Here is a 14617-nt window from a genome sequence, read left to right on the forward strand (position 1 = left end):
TACTACGTACACACTACCCTTGAGTCAATTACACTTCATGTGATCCTATAGGGTTTCTGAGACTATAAGCAGACTTACTCAAATTCACTATAATTGAATTGATTCTAACTCATAACAACCTGAATGGTCAGGCAGGGTGGAACTGCTCTGGTGGGTTTTCCAGACTGTAACTCTTCATGGGGGTACAAAGGCTCATCTTTCTTTTGGAAGCAGACAGCCTCGTCTTTTCCCTTCTGCATAATTGGTGAGTTTGAACAATGGCCCTCCTGCCTAGTTAAGCCAAAGCTTAATTTATGGCACCATCAGAATTCTTTTATAAACTATGCCTGTGCTTCTTCAAGGGGCCTTGGTGTGCTCTGGGTCAGAGATGGACTGCTAACTAAAAGGCTCCAACATTAGTTCTTCAGGAGAAAGATGAGGCTGGCTGCTGCTGTACAAACTTACTGGCTCAGAAGCCTGTTTTTACAGCCACCCTGCTGATAGTTGTGGTCGACTTAATTCCGACTCACAGTCACCCAGAGCGTGCGGTGTCCAGAGTTTCAAGGTTGTGTTTCAGAAACCGATGGTCAGGTCTTCCTTCTGAGGGGCCTCTGGACGGGCCTCAACTTTCGGTTAATAGTCTAGTGCTTAACTATTTGCGTCACCAAGGGATTCCTTCAAGTACCTTCTGAGAAAAGAGTTACTGTTTCCTGTTTCACAGATGAGGATATTGATATTTGAGATGTTTTCAACCTCTCCAAGGTGGGGTGGGGCCATTTTCACTTTGACACCAATGATTATATTTCTAACAGCCAGATTTTATAGCTACCATCTCATCCCAGCGGCCAAGGGGCTGTGCTCCTGGGAACAGAGACGTAGGGAGTATGATCAGGTTCAGGCCTGGGCATGTGGAGTCAAGAAACATTAATAAAATTTTCACAGAGTTTTACTTCTTTAGAAACACACACACATTTTGACTAAAAATGTAAGATATTGTAGTAGTAGACATACAGTACTATATATTTGTCAAAACCTATGGGACTAGATAACACACACAAAATAAACCCTACTGTAAACTAAAGACTTTCCTTAACAGAAAACTGACCTGTTGTGCAAACCTTCATCCAATTCACAGTAAAACTCTAACAAAGAGTCAATATTGGTTGACTAATTGGAACAAATATGCCATCGAAATGTAAGATGCTAATCATAAAAGAAATTACAGAGGGAAGACAGTCATATGAGAATTCTTTGTATTTTCTGCACCCTTTTTCCTTTGTAGCTCTAAAACTGCTCTAAACAATAAAATCCATTTTTAAATTGGAGACACAATTATAGGCATGCGCATTTTAAAAACTACCAAAAAGTACTAGTAGATTTCCCATCATTTCAGAAGGCAGCAGATGAGCAAGAACCAGTGGTGCTGAGGGAAGAAGTTCAAGCTGCACTGAAAGCGTTATCCCAAAACAAGGCTTCAGGAATTGATGCTACCAACTGAAATGTTTCAACAAGCTGATGAAGAACTGGAAGCACTCACTCATCTATGTCAGGAAATTTGGAAGACAGCTACTTGGCTAACTGACTGTAAAGGATCCATATTTTTACCCACTTCAAAGAAAGGCGACCCAACAGAATGCTCAAATTATGGAACAATGCCATTGATATAACATCCAACAACATTTACAGCAGTACGTCGACAGGGAGCTGCTAGAGGTTCAGGCTGGATTCGGAAGAGGACTTGGAATACAAGATACCATTTCTGATGTCAGCTGGATATTGATTGAAAACAGAGAATACTACAAAGATATTTACTTGTGATTATTAACTATGTCAAGGCATTTGACAGTGTGAATTATAACAAACTATAGATTGAGTTGAGAAGAATGGGAATTCCAGAATACTTCAACATGCTCCTGTGGAACTTGAACTTGGATCAAGAGACAGTTGTTCAAACAGAACAAGGGAACACTGCATAATTTTAAAGGTATGAGCCAGGGGGGACCCTCTCACCGTACTTATTAAATCTATATACTGAGTAAATCTTCAAAGAAGCTGGGTTATATGAAGAAGATTGTAGTATTAGCATGGGAAGCTGAGAATTAGGAAGAGGATGCATAGGGACAAATTCTGCCAATTTCAAGATGTTTTTTTAAAAACAATTTATTAGGGGCTCATACAACTCTTATCACAGTCCATACATATACATACATCAATTGTATAAAGCACATCTGTACATTCTTTGCCCTAATCATTTTTTTTCTCCTCTTTTCTTTTTTTACATTCAAGATGTTTCTTGCAAGCACATGGTTGCTTACTATAGCTTGAAGGTTATTTGCTTGCAGATTGTCTGCTTCTAAGAGCAATCAGACCCTATTGTCTGCCTACCCTAAATACAGCCCACTCCCCTCTGACCCTGATCATAGATTGCTTCCCTGGAGAACTAAGGCACACCTAAGGTCAAGCCAGCTTAGGACAACCAAGGCTAAGCTGCCATCTTAAGTCTAGGACCTGCCATCCTGTTACTTAGGTGTCTTCCTGTCCTGTGAATGCCCCTAGCACCTACCCTTCCTTTTATGTGTATGCCTCAAGTATACGCCCTTCCGGTGGTGGATGTGTGTGATGTGGCTTGCATGTCCCACGATATAAGCCTGTTGGAGAATATATTCACTCTGTTTCTTCTTCCGGTTTTCACAGAAAAGGTGAGCCTTTGCATGCCTTGCCTTGTTGTCTCATCATTTTCCCGTTCACTTACTCAACTGCTGCTTAGGACCTTCATCCGCTGTGGAGATTGGTTCCTGATATATCAGCATTTAGGGAAGACTTATTAACAACCTGCAATGTGCATATGACACAACCTTGCTTGAAGGACTTGAAGTACTTGATGTAGATCAAGGATTTCAGCCTTCAATATTGATTACAACTCAAAGTAAGGAAGACTGAAATCCCCACAACTGTACCACTACGTAATATATAATAAATGGAGAAAAGTTTGGAATTGTCAAAGATTTTGTCTTTCTTGAATCCACAATCAATGCTCGTGGAAGCAATAGTCAAGCAATCAAAAAGATGCTGCATTATGCTCAAGATCTCTTAGAGTATTGAAAAGCAAGGATGTTCCTATGAAGACTAAGGTGTGCCTGACACATTTTCAATCACCTCTTATGTATGGTTGTTCCATTCTCTAATATGCACGAGAGAATTGGATATTGAATAAGGAAGACTGAAGAAGAACAAAAGCATTTGAATTGTGGTGCTAGAGAAGTAAAGTACCATGGATTGTTAAAAGGACAAACGGCTTATCTTGGAAGAAGTATGGTCAGAGAATCCTTTAGAGACCAGGATGACAAGACTGCATCTTACATACTTTGGACATGTTATCAGGGGAGATTAGTCTGGGGAGAAGGACATCATGCTTGGTCAAGTGGAGAGGCAGCGAAAAAGAGGAAGGCCCACAGCAAGATGGATTGACACAGTGACTACCATAAGGGGTGCAGGCATAGGAATACTTGGGAGGATGGTGCAGGACCAGGCAGTATTTAGCCCCATTGTTCATAGGTTGCTATGGGTCAGAAATGATTTGATGCGCTTGACAACCACCACCGCAAAACAACAACAACATTTAAAAAACTGATATGCTCATTGAGGACGAGTTTTGGGGGATAAAAATGAAATGTAGACAAGAACAAACAGGACTTAGACCCTTATCACCCTAAATGATACCTTCATGTCTTTTCACACTTTATCTTAGCCAAAAGGCAAAGATGCAATCATGTCTTTTTTTGAGTGCCTAGAAAGACTGGGCTTTCTACTTCCATAAACAGTTACAGGCTTGTAACTGTTTATACTTCCATAAACAGTTACGCTGGGAAACTTCCAGCTGATCACAATGAGTCAGTATTGACTCCATGGCAGTGACTTTGTGTTTTTGGTTTGAGTAACAAAGGTGGTCGACGCTGAAATTGTGCCACATACTTGTTTTCAGGCCCTTTAAATATATGGACTCATTTAAACTTCAAAATAATCCTGTATGGAAGGTATTGTTGCCCCAGTTATATAGATGAGGAAGCTGAGGTAAAGAGCAGCTATGGATCATTCCCAACGTCAGAGGATCAAACTCATCCAGGGCCCTGGAGCCCATGCTATCTCATTTCTACATTAAAAAAAAAATCTTGTATGAATCTAGGATCACATATTACATATAATTTTAGATTCTCCTTTTTAACTTAACATAATTTCATGGATATCTTCCCACATCCTTAAGTAGTCTTCAAAATATTTTTAATGGCCATATTTTACAGATCTCTCTCCTACTGTTGCACACTGAAGTTATTTCCACTTTCTGTTGTTATCATAAAAGTAATGCAATGAGGGTTTGTGTACATAAATCTTTGATCAGCTTTCCAATGCTTTCTTTAAGCCAGAATCCTGGAAGAGACGAACTTGCTCATTCCTCTCGGAACTTTAGACATTTCTTCAAGTCTCGTGTGGAGCAGAAGAAAGGAAGCACGGGGATGAGACGTGAGGTACAGATCTAAACAGCATCAGCACGCAGGAAAGCTAGAGATCGGCGAGGGCCGAGGGAAAAGAAATCAGGAGAGGCCGCTTTCAGATGGTGGGTCGAATGTGCATTGGACCTGTCTTGGAAAGTCAGGGTTGGAGTCTGGTAGCAAGGAAGGGAAGAGGAGAGGTTCTCTAAGGGCCTGGAAGCTTCTTTTTCACAAGTCAGTTGACTCAGGTTAGGGAGATTGGTGAGAGAAGGTCTCAAGGAACAGACCTTGAAAGGCAAAAGGGAATCTTAGTCAGGCCGGGTGGTGAAGAGAGGAGTAAGTGGGGTTGGCAGGCTGCAGGCACAGCACAGGAGGGACCAGAGGTGTGAAGAGGACTTCTTTTAGAACCTAACATGACAGGTGCAGGGAAGGTTTTTGGGGGATGAGCTTTAGAAAAGGCAGGCAGGGGGCTAAATCCTAATAGGGCTTTGTACGTCCTATTAGGGAACATGGATTTTCTTATGAAAACAATGGAGAGTTACTGGGGATCTTGGCCTTGATCAGAGATATAGCTATGTTTGCGTTTTTGTGAAATTATTGTGGTGCTAGGGTTCAAGGGACAACTGGAAGGAAGACAGAGGAAGACCCACCTGGGAGTTGATTTGGGGGAGGCAGGCCAATGTCTCCGCCCTGCCTCAGCCCCCCTCCCCCCTCCCCCCCTCCCAGTCCCGTTTCTTGTAGCTTTGCCTCATCCCCACACTCATGTCTTGTTGAATAGTCATACCACACTGGCGGGGTCATGACAAAGCTGCTGAGATAAAGAGCACACACCCTTTCTGTAACTTCCACAAAAACCATGCATGTATGTCGGAGCAGAAAATAACGAGACAATCTACATTCTTAAGCAGAGTCCGTTCATCATCGCTAGGGACTTAGCAAGGGGGAGGTGGGCTGAAGGGGACCTTCTATTGTCAGCATGGGCTGCGCGCTTCCTGATAGGTCCCTCCAGCGCCTGCTTCCAAGCAATTATTTTCAGGATGACTGGAGATTTCGATCAACCAATCAAGCTTTTCTAGAAGCCACTTTCCTTGATTATGTCCTAGATCTTTAACTCAGGGAGAGATTTTCTTCAGTCTGGCTCGACAGCCTCAAGTTTTCAATTAATTTCTCTCTCCCCACCTCCCGCATGTTGCATTTGCTTCTGGTTGAGGCGCGGCGCTGCTCATAGGCTCACACACACACTTCTGACAGTTTGTGTGCAGGTGTTTAAAAGCCATCTGAAGCCTCTCTCTGAGCTTTGCGCAACCGAGAATGCCCTGTGAAAAACCAGAGGGTCTTATCAGCATCGGAGCTGAGTGAAAAAGTGGGATGCAGTAGACCATACTGCAGTGGGGAGAGGCTTCTCGTCCCTGGAGTGCCCGGATTCAGAAGTAACTCTAAGAGCATGGAGATCAGTAGGGCAGTGCGGATTAATGCTTCCATAATGTTTCCTGTGTTCATAAAATACTGATGAGTATTTTGAATCTTTATGGGTACATATCGAATTTCAGTGTAATTTAGTCTATGGAAACCATTAAAAAAATAAAATAGTCTATGGAAACCATTTTAAAAATAATGCTTTACTTACAGGGAATACAGGACAGATAAACTCAGTGGGACCAATATAGAGAGCAGCCATACCAGGAGGGTAAGGGGAAGGTGGTGAGAGAAAGAAGGAACCAATCACAATGACCTATCTATAACTCCTCCCAGGGGGATGGACAACTGACAAGGGGCTAAAGGGAGACATCAGACAGTGGAAGACATTAAAAAATAATAATTTATAAATTATCATGGGTTCATGTGGGAGGGAGGGAGAGAGAGAGAGGGGAAAAATGAGGAGCTGATACCAAGGGCTCAAGTAGAAAGAATATGCTTTGAAAACGATGATGACAACGTATGTACAAATGTGCTTGACACAATGGTGGGTGTATGGATTGTGATAAATTTAAGAGTTGTATAAGCCCCCAATAAAATCTCTTATAGTACTAAAAACAATAACAATGCTTTCTTTCCAAAAATTATTTGCATAAAAATAAATTATATAAATAATGTTAAGTAAACATTAGTTCATATATTATGTGGAATCTGGCAAACTGCTCAAGGAGGCACATGGCTGCCTTCAGATTAGGAAACTCTGGTACAATGGGAAGGATTTTTGAATCAGAGACATGGGCAAAATCTCTTTTGTCCCCTATTAAATGTGTGCTGGTAACCACATTACCTAGCATCTCTGAGGCTTAATTTTCTCATCTGTAAAATGGGAATGAGAGCACCCACTGTGGTAGTTACATAATCTGGTGTCAATTTGAGAGGATTATGAGTGAAGGGGTGGAATCTGGCCTGTCAAGATACAACCAATGAGGCCTCCGTGTGGGCATGACCTTCTCCTGAGAGTTCTGGAACTTCTGTTTTTCCTCCTTGGAGGTGGGAGACACTTCTCTCTCTGCTCACTTTCTGTGAGACATCCCTGAGGATGAGCCACATGGACCTACCCTGATGCAGCCCTGGGAACTGGAGGAGCCACTTGGAGACCCCTGCCAGCACTGAGATGCTTTTATTGTCACTGACTTTGCACCCACTGGCCTGTGATCTTTCTGTATTCAGGACATTGCCTGTGTTTTGTGAGTCTGAAGAGGACTATATAGATTGGTCTTAGACAGATGGGCTATTATCAGACTTATGGACTTGATCTGGACTGGGCTGGGATATTTTCTCAATATTCAACTGCTCTTGTATATAAACCTCTTTCTTATACACATATGTGTGTCCATAAATTTGTTTCTCTGGTCTGCCAGACTAACACACCCAACTATAAGCCTTGTTGTGCAGTCTAGAGATCCATTTAGAACTAAGATCGTGGGTTTTATCTTAAGTGTTGGGAAAAGGGACAGTGAAGCCTGGTATCTATGAATAATAACATATTCAAATAATAGTTGGATAACTAACTCTTTATTGAGTGCCTGAAATACACAAAGCAGTATAGAGAGTACAGAATACAAGGTAAGTTGGAAAGAGGAGTTTACAGTAAACATTTAGTTTATTTATTTTTGACAGTTTCATTGGCTTTCAATTCACATATCATATCATTCAATAGCTCAATCACATTGATAAGAGTGTGCAACCATCACCACGATCAATTCCAGGATTTTTTTCTTTCTGTGCTGGTTGTTCGCTCTTCATTTCCTGCCAACCTCCCCTACCATGTCCTTTGGAAACTATGAATATACTTGTTGTCTCTCTATCTTTAACTATGCTGGGTTCACATATAAAAAAGTAGAACAAAACATGAACAACCCCCCTGCATTTGCTTGAGTTGTCTGGAGAACCAAATCATTGACACGCATCTATGTATAAGAACTTTATATCAAGAAGTAACTTAAGATCAAGAAAGCAGCCCAACCCAGTCCAACTCAAGTCCATGGATCTGACGCTAGCCAGAGCCCTCTTCCGACTCTCGTAGCTGCAGGGAAATGATGTAGAAACCCAAAGAGGGATGCAGGATGATCACAGTCTGGTGGGTGCAGAATCGTTTGGATCCTCGGTTGATGGAAATAAGGCAGGGCACTGACAGTGCTCAGGCTTGGGTGGCCTGCATGAACCTGCCTCTGGAGGTGGACATAGAGTCCCAGTGAATCCTCAATGAGGCTGAAGGTGAAGCAGTAGAGAATCATGGTGGTGGGGTCCCTTGAGTCTATTATAATAAAGACACACTTTCCAGGAGGCATCATCAGGCTGTGGCCTGATTGACAGGTTGGACTCCATTGACATAATCCGTAACCATCACCCTACCCAACAGCAATGACAGAAGGAAAAACCTCAATCCAAAACAAAGCATAAAATATTTAAAAGTTTGACAATTTGTAGATTGGATAAAGAGGAAGATCAAATGACACGGTGTTACATTTTGACCTAAATACAGTAACAGTAACCCGCCTTGCAATGTACTTTGCCTGTTGACAGGGTCTTTCTCATCCCTGGTCCGTAGGCCGAGGGAATTCACCAGAGGCTTAATCCACTTTGGGGTGGGGGGTTGTGAATGAGATTTGGGCATTCACTGTTATCCATAGCCTTCTTCAAACTGGATGTTCAGAATTCAGGCTCAAATACTCTTCTTCACTTTGAGTTTAGTTTTTATGATTCACAATTCTTGGATCACCGAGGCTGATGTGCTTCTTCTGTGTAGAGTTAGTGGAACTTACATTCTCGATGAAGAGCTAGTAGTCTAGTCAATTCATATGTAACATTCATTAAGTGCTTACTACATGGCAGGCATAGTGCCAGGTTTTTAAATGTAGCAGCTTAGAAAACAAAATTATCTGATCAATGATTAACCCCATTTTATAGATGAGGACATTGAGGCACAAAGAGGCTTATTACCTCTCAAGTTTAAAAGAAAGCACAGTGAAATAAAGGTGTCATTCATGAGGTTCAAAGTGCAGTAAGAATGTAGAGCAAACACTGCCCCAAGAAAGTATGACATTTAATCACAAAGGAATTGAGGGGTGCAGCCAGTCCCATACTATCCCTACTAACTCTATAATGCTGGGCATATATGGTCTCTCTGTCCTTCAGTTTCTTCACTCATGATATGGGATCAAGAGAGTTATACTCCTAGACAGTTGTTGTGAGGATTTGATGAAATAATGATGTACTTTTGTGAGGAGCCTGGCATATGAGCCTGGTATACCCAGAAAAATCTTGGCATACAAACCTGGCATACCCAGAACAATCCGGGATTTTTTTTCAAAGCTATGTATTTTTTTACAAAACAACCTTAACACCTTCAAATTACTCTCCATTACACTTAATACATTTGTAAAATCTGTGATTCCACTCTTGGAAACATTTTTCAAACTCATCTGTTTGGATGGCTGACAGTACCTCCCTTGTTTTTTTCTTCTCCTCTTCTAAGTTGTCAAATTGCTGTCCTTTCATGTCCTTCTTCATTTGCAGAAACAAAAGAAGTCACATGGAGCAAGGTCAGGTGAGTCAGGTGTGTGGGGCAGGGGAGGCATGCTGATTTTTGCCAAAAACTGGTGCACTGGGATGGCCGTGTGAGCAGGTGCATTGTTGTGGTGGTAAAGCCAGTCCCCCATCTGCCGCAACAAATCAGGCCTTTTTGTCACACACTGTTATGCTATCTTTTCAAAACCTCTAAACAGAAAGCTTGATTAACAGTCTGACCTGGTGGAATAAACTCCAAATGTACTGCTAGTCAACATTTTTGTCCATTCGAGAAGTTGATAGACGTCCAGAACAAGGTTTGTTATCAATCAAAATTTCACCACTTTTGAAATGAGAAAACAACTTGTACACTTGAGTTTTTCCCCATAGCTCTGTCCTAGTCATCTGAGTTCAACAGTGTCTGTGGCATTTTTCCCAATCAGGAAACAAAATTTCCCAGCTGCACACTAGTCTCTCAAATCAGCCATCACAAAAAATGAGGTTCAAGAGAAACTGCTTTTCCTAAAAAAATTCACTGGGCTCAGAGAGAACCTTCCCAGGTGACGCCACTGGGTGCACTAACTCAGAGCAAGTTGCTGGATGCTCACCTAGTAGGAAAATGGGTGTTATGAAAACTCTGCCCAGTGGAGCTATTTTCTTTTTTGTTTTTTTGGGGGGGTACCCTATCCTTTAACAAAATCATCTCAAGTTTTAGCAATATCTATGCAAAGGACTGGGAAAGTCTTCATTGAATTGGTCACCCTGGACCTGGGTTTTGGGGCATGAGGGGGACTTTGATAATAAGCCAAGGTAGAGAAGTTAATTTTAGGTTGATGAAGAATATCTTAGTAAATAAACCGGGCCTTGAGAGTGTGTGGTATGGTTGGAGTGTTGAACTAAAGGCAGTGAGGGTGTCGCGGAAAATTCCACAAGTTGTGACATTGAGGAGACCTTGACTGCCATAGGTAGGAGAATGAACTTTCTTTATAGCCCACAGGGAGGCTTTGATTGTTTCAGCACAAGGGAGTCTGTGATCTGACCGTGCTTCCTTCAATGTGTCCAGTCCCAGCGTGAAGAAGCTGCTGTGCCAGTCCAGATGATGCGCGCTGAGCGTTGGGCCAGGCGCAGCAGGTGGTGGGAGAGAGGAGAAATATGAGCTAGACCGTGGGCCTCATTTTTCAAACACTTGGAGCCCTGTGAAAAGACAGCAAGAGAAATCCAGATTTTCTCCACCCCAGCTTTTGTGTCCCTCTGGGAGAAGTCTACTTATAGCTCCTTAGTTTTCCCATCTGCTAAGTGGGAAAAAGAAAACCAATATCTCATGGCTCCCAACGGGATCTAGTCATATGTTACTTTAGCACTGAGACTCCTTTGGAAAGGCAAACTGGTTTCATCTTGCTTGCTAATAAAAAAAACTGCCATTTTACCAAAATATAGTACCAATAATCTTGCATTTTCTTAGTTATCAGAAAGCAATGGTTTGGTTTTGAGCTATTCACTCACTTATGATCTGAGATTATTCTAAAAAGACTTTGCAGCTTAGTCTAATTGGGTAATTGGGATGTTTCCAGATGAAATTCTATTTGATTTTTAAAAAAAACCAAAAACCAACAAAACTCTTTGAAGAACTGGTTGCCATGGTGCTGTTCTGCTGACAAGATCCTTCACTCGCTCCCACTAAGCAATAATAATGGGCTTCTGTTTATTCTAAGTTTCAGGTTACCCCACTGGAACATCCTTTGGTGAGAAAGTCAGGTGTGTACCTGGACGAATCAGTGAAGCACTTTCGTAGCTTTTCTGGACGGGGATGCGGCCTAGCAAGTTAGGGAATTGTCATTGCAGGGGCCAGAGGGCCATTGCCGAAGTGGAAGGACCTCCCAGATCACTTTGATTCTGGGTCACTGGGAGTTGAGAAGAAACCAGTGTAGATTTGCCACATTGTAAACCAGATGGCTGTTTCCTATTGGTGGACAATCGTTTTCTGGATGAGAGAATTGCTATTTTTTTTTTTAAGAAATAGCACGGTTTAAAATTTTAATGCTAATAGCTTTAAAATTTATAATATTGCTGTTTTAAATTTGAGAAAGCTTTTGTAGGAAGTCAATTTTCCTATTTAAGGGACTTTTTTTCTCCCATCAGCCTTAAACTTCGTGTACATGAGTGTTTATTATAAAATGTGAAACATCTTCCTTCGATGCAGAATTTTTGGCTTCATTAAAAGTTTTTCTAGTTCCTCTTTAGTCCTGTCAATATTTACCTTGGACAATTCTTTGTATCCTTCTGTTTATAATCCCAGAATTCTCCAAGACAAACTGATTATTCATGACTCTGGCCAGGCTTACAACTTAAACATACCTTATGTTGACATTTGGAGAGTGAGCCTCCCCAAACAACTTCCTCTTCTTCTCATAGATTCATAATTCATCAGCTTCCATACTCACTTCATGCCCTGTAGTTTTTCTGCTTGCAGGTATTTCCCAGGCAAGTTTTTGTTGTGGTGATTGATTATATTCTTAGAATATTAAAACTCAAACCTCTCCTCCCTATGCTTTTCCAACGGCGGACTCCCTCTGCTAAGAATGCGTCTACAACACCATGTTGAACCTGTGTTCTTTCAACACGCGCACCGTTTTCCTAGAGAGTGCTGTCCACTCCTGTTTAGGAGTCTCCGACTGCAGACGCAGAGGACACGACCCCTGGCTTCCCCCAGGTAGAGACGATAGTTTAAACTCTCAAATAAGAAAGGGGAGGCCTTTGCTGACTGCCGCAGTCCGAGTTCTCCAGAGAAGCAGACTGTTTATGTGTATACGGAGTACCGGGGTACAAATGGTTAAGCTGAGAAGATGGTGGTTCAAATCCACTCAGAGGTCTCTTGGGAAAACCATGTACTGCAGTTAAGCCAATTCCAAGGGAGTGGTTCTACACAGAGTTTCTGAGGCTACACATTTTTGTGGGAACAGAGAGCCTCATCCTTCTCCCACTGAGTGGCTGGTGGGTTACCCGATAGCACAATCAGGGCTCATTTCTTGGAAGAAAGCTCCGGGAATCTACAGCCATCGAACCTTCTATGGAGCGATTCTCCTCAGATACACGTGGAGTCACCAACAGTTGAACTCAACAGCAATGGGTTCTCTATGTATAGATACAGGAATATATACGTGTATAATTAAAACAAAAGAAAATGGCTCACATCATTCAATTGTGGGTGCTGACAGGTGTGAAATATAGATGGTAGGCTGGAAAGCTGGATTTCAATGCTACAGTCTTGAGACAGAATCCTCTTGCTTTGGGAGGACCTTGAACTTGACTCTTTAACCCTTCAATGGATTAGATAAAGCCCACATGCATTATCAAGATTCATCTCCTTTTCGTAATGTCAACTTATTTTAAATGCTAGCCTACAAAACATCTTCAAAGAGACATCTTGGTGAAACAATTGGGCTACCATACTCTACTTCTATTGACCCATAAAATTAATCATAACAATGACCATACAGACACGATAAAGCTGAAGCATGATTTTCTTGAGGTCTTGTATTCAGAACGGGTCAGCTTTCCAAAATCACTGGGGATTTTATGAATCTATATACATCTTTCTCTATACATACTTTCCAGTGGTGACTTTAAACTTACAAAGTATTTCACATACAATATTATAACAACTTTGTGAGGGAGACTTGGAGAATTAAAGTGATCTGTTGAGGATCACAAAGCGAGCTAAATATGAAACAGTTCTTGCCCTCAAGGATATCTATATTAATAAATGATATGGGTTTATACATCTCTCTGTTCCTGTGAAACACTGTACTTTTTTCATTTGGAGACATTGCATGTGCTGTTTTCCTTCGCTTGAAGAACCCAACTTTTTTCCTTGATTAGTTAAACCTCTACTTGTTCGTCAAACTTGAGCTTCAATTTCACTTTAAGGAAACATTCTATGAACACCCAGGTCTGCCAGTTTTCCCTCTGTGTTCCCACAACACCCTTTAAAAAATACGTAAACAACTTTACCACAGTGCTTCTAGTGAACACTCAGCTAGCAAGAGTGGTTCTTATCACTCCGTTTTATCTCTCAGCACATCATATTTAAATTGCTTCCCATTGTGCTCTACTACCTCACTCTGGGGGTGGTCCTCAATAAATAGTTGCTGAATAAATAAATGGTGCACATTGTACCTTCGGGTGAATGAATGCAGTCTTGGATCTTTTAAGGCCAGAGAGGCCACCGAGCGGGCCAGACTATTCTGGATTTTTCCAAGTCCAATGTACAGGACACCATCTGAATGTTGGTATTTTAAATGGATATTTGTTGTTTGCCTGTCTAAAAACCTTTTTTACTTTGCTCTCCCTTTTTTAAGTTTCCTTTGGGAAACTGCTCCCTTCCCCAATTTCAATCAGTGTTTTTCAAAGGGGGACCTACCTACACTACAGATCCGGGTAACGTTTACACAGCATATTCTGTCCCTGAGTCTCAGTGACAGGCTTAGAATGTGCACTGAAGCCATGCCTGACTGATGATGGTAACTCTAGGACTGCTATAGTTCTCTGGGGCACAAACAGTTGGCAACAGACTGTTAACCTAAAGGTTGGTGGTTCGAACTCACCTCGCAGCACCACTGACACAAAACCTGCCGCTCTGTTGCTTTGAAGATTTTAGCTACCTAATCCTTCAGGAACTCTGGGGTCACCATGAATTGGAATCAACATGATCACAATATTAGAACTTCAATGAGGACAGTCTCTTCTCCTTGGAAGGTTGGGAGCAATAGAAGTATGCCTGGGATTCCTGGTTCCTTGACACCTGGTGGGATCAGTAAAGAAGCCAGCACAACTCCTAACACCGCACAATCAAACACCTTCTGTGTGTCAATGCTTGTTAACGGCTAGATTGCCTCTGGTGGCGGAGCTGCATTTCCATTCTTCACCCACAACTAATAGGCTTCTGACTAATTGAATGGGAAACAAAGTACTGTGGTGTTTTCATTGTTGATATGAGTGTTTTCTGTCCTCTGTGGCTTTGATTTATGCTGGCACTTTTTCGTATGTGTTGTGCATTCATATAATATAATGTGCTCGGTGGTTCATAGAGTGTTTGATTTATTTTCCCAAACCCCGTATGTGCCATAGCTTGTTGTAGGTGCCACGGAACATATCTACGCCCAGCA

The sequence above is a fragment of the Tenrec ecaudatus genome, chromosome 16 (genome assembly GCF_050624435.1).
Source record: "Tenrec ecaudatus isolate mTenEca1 chromosome 16, mTenEca1.hap1, whole genome shotgun sequence".
Taxonomy (NCBI): domain Eukaryota; kingdom Metazoa; phylum Chordata; class Mammalia; order Afrosoricida; family Tenrecidae; genus Tenrec; species Tenrec ecaudatus.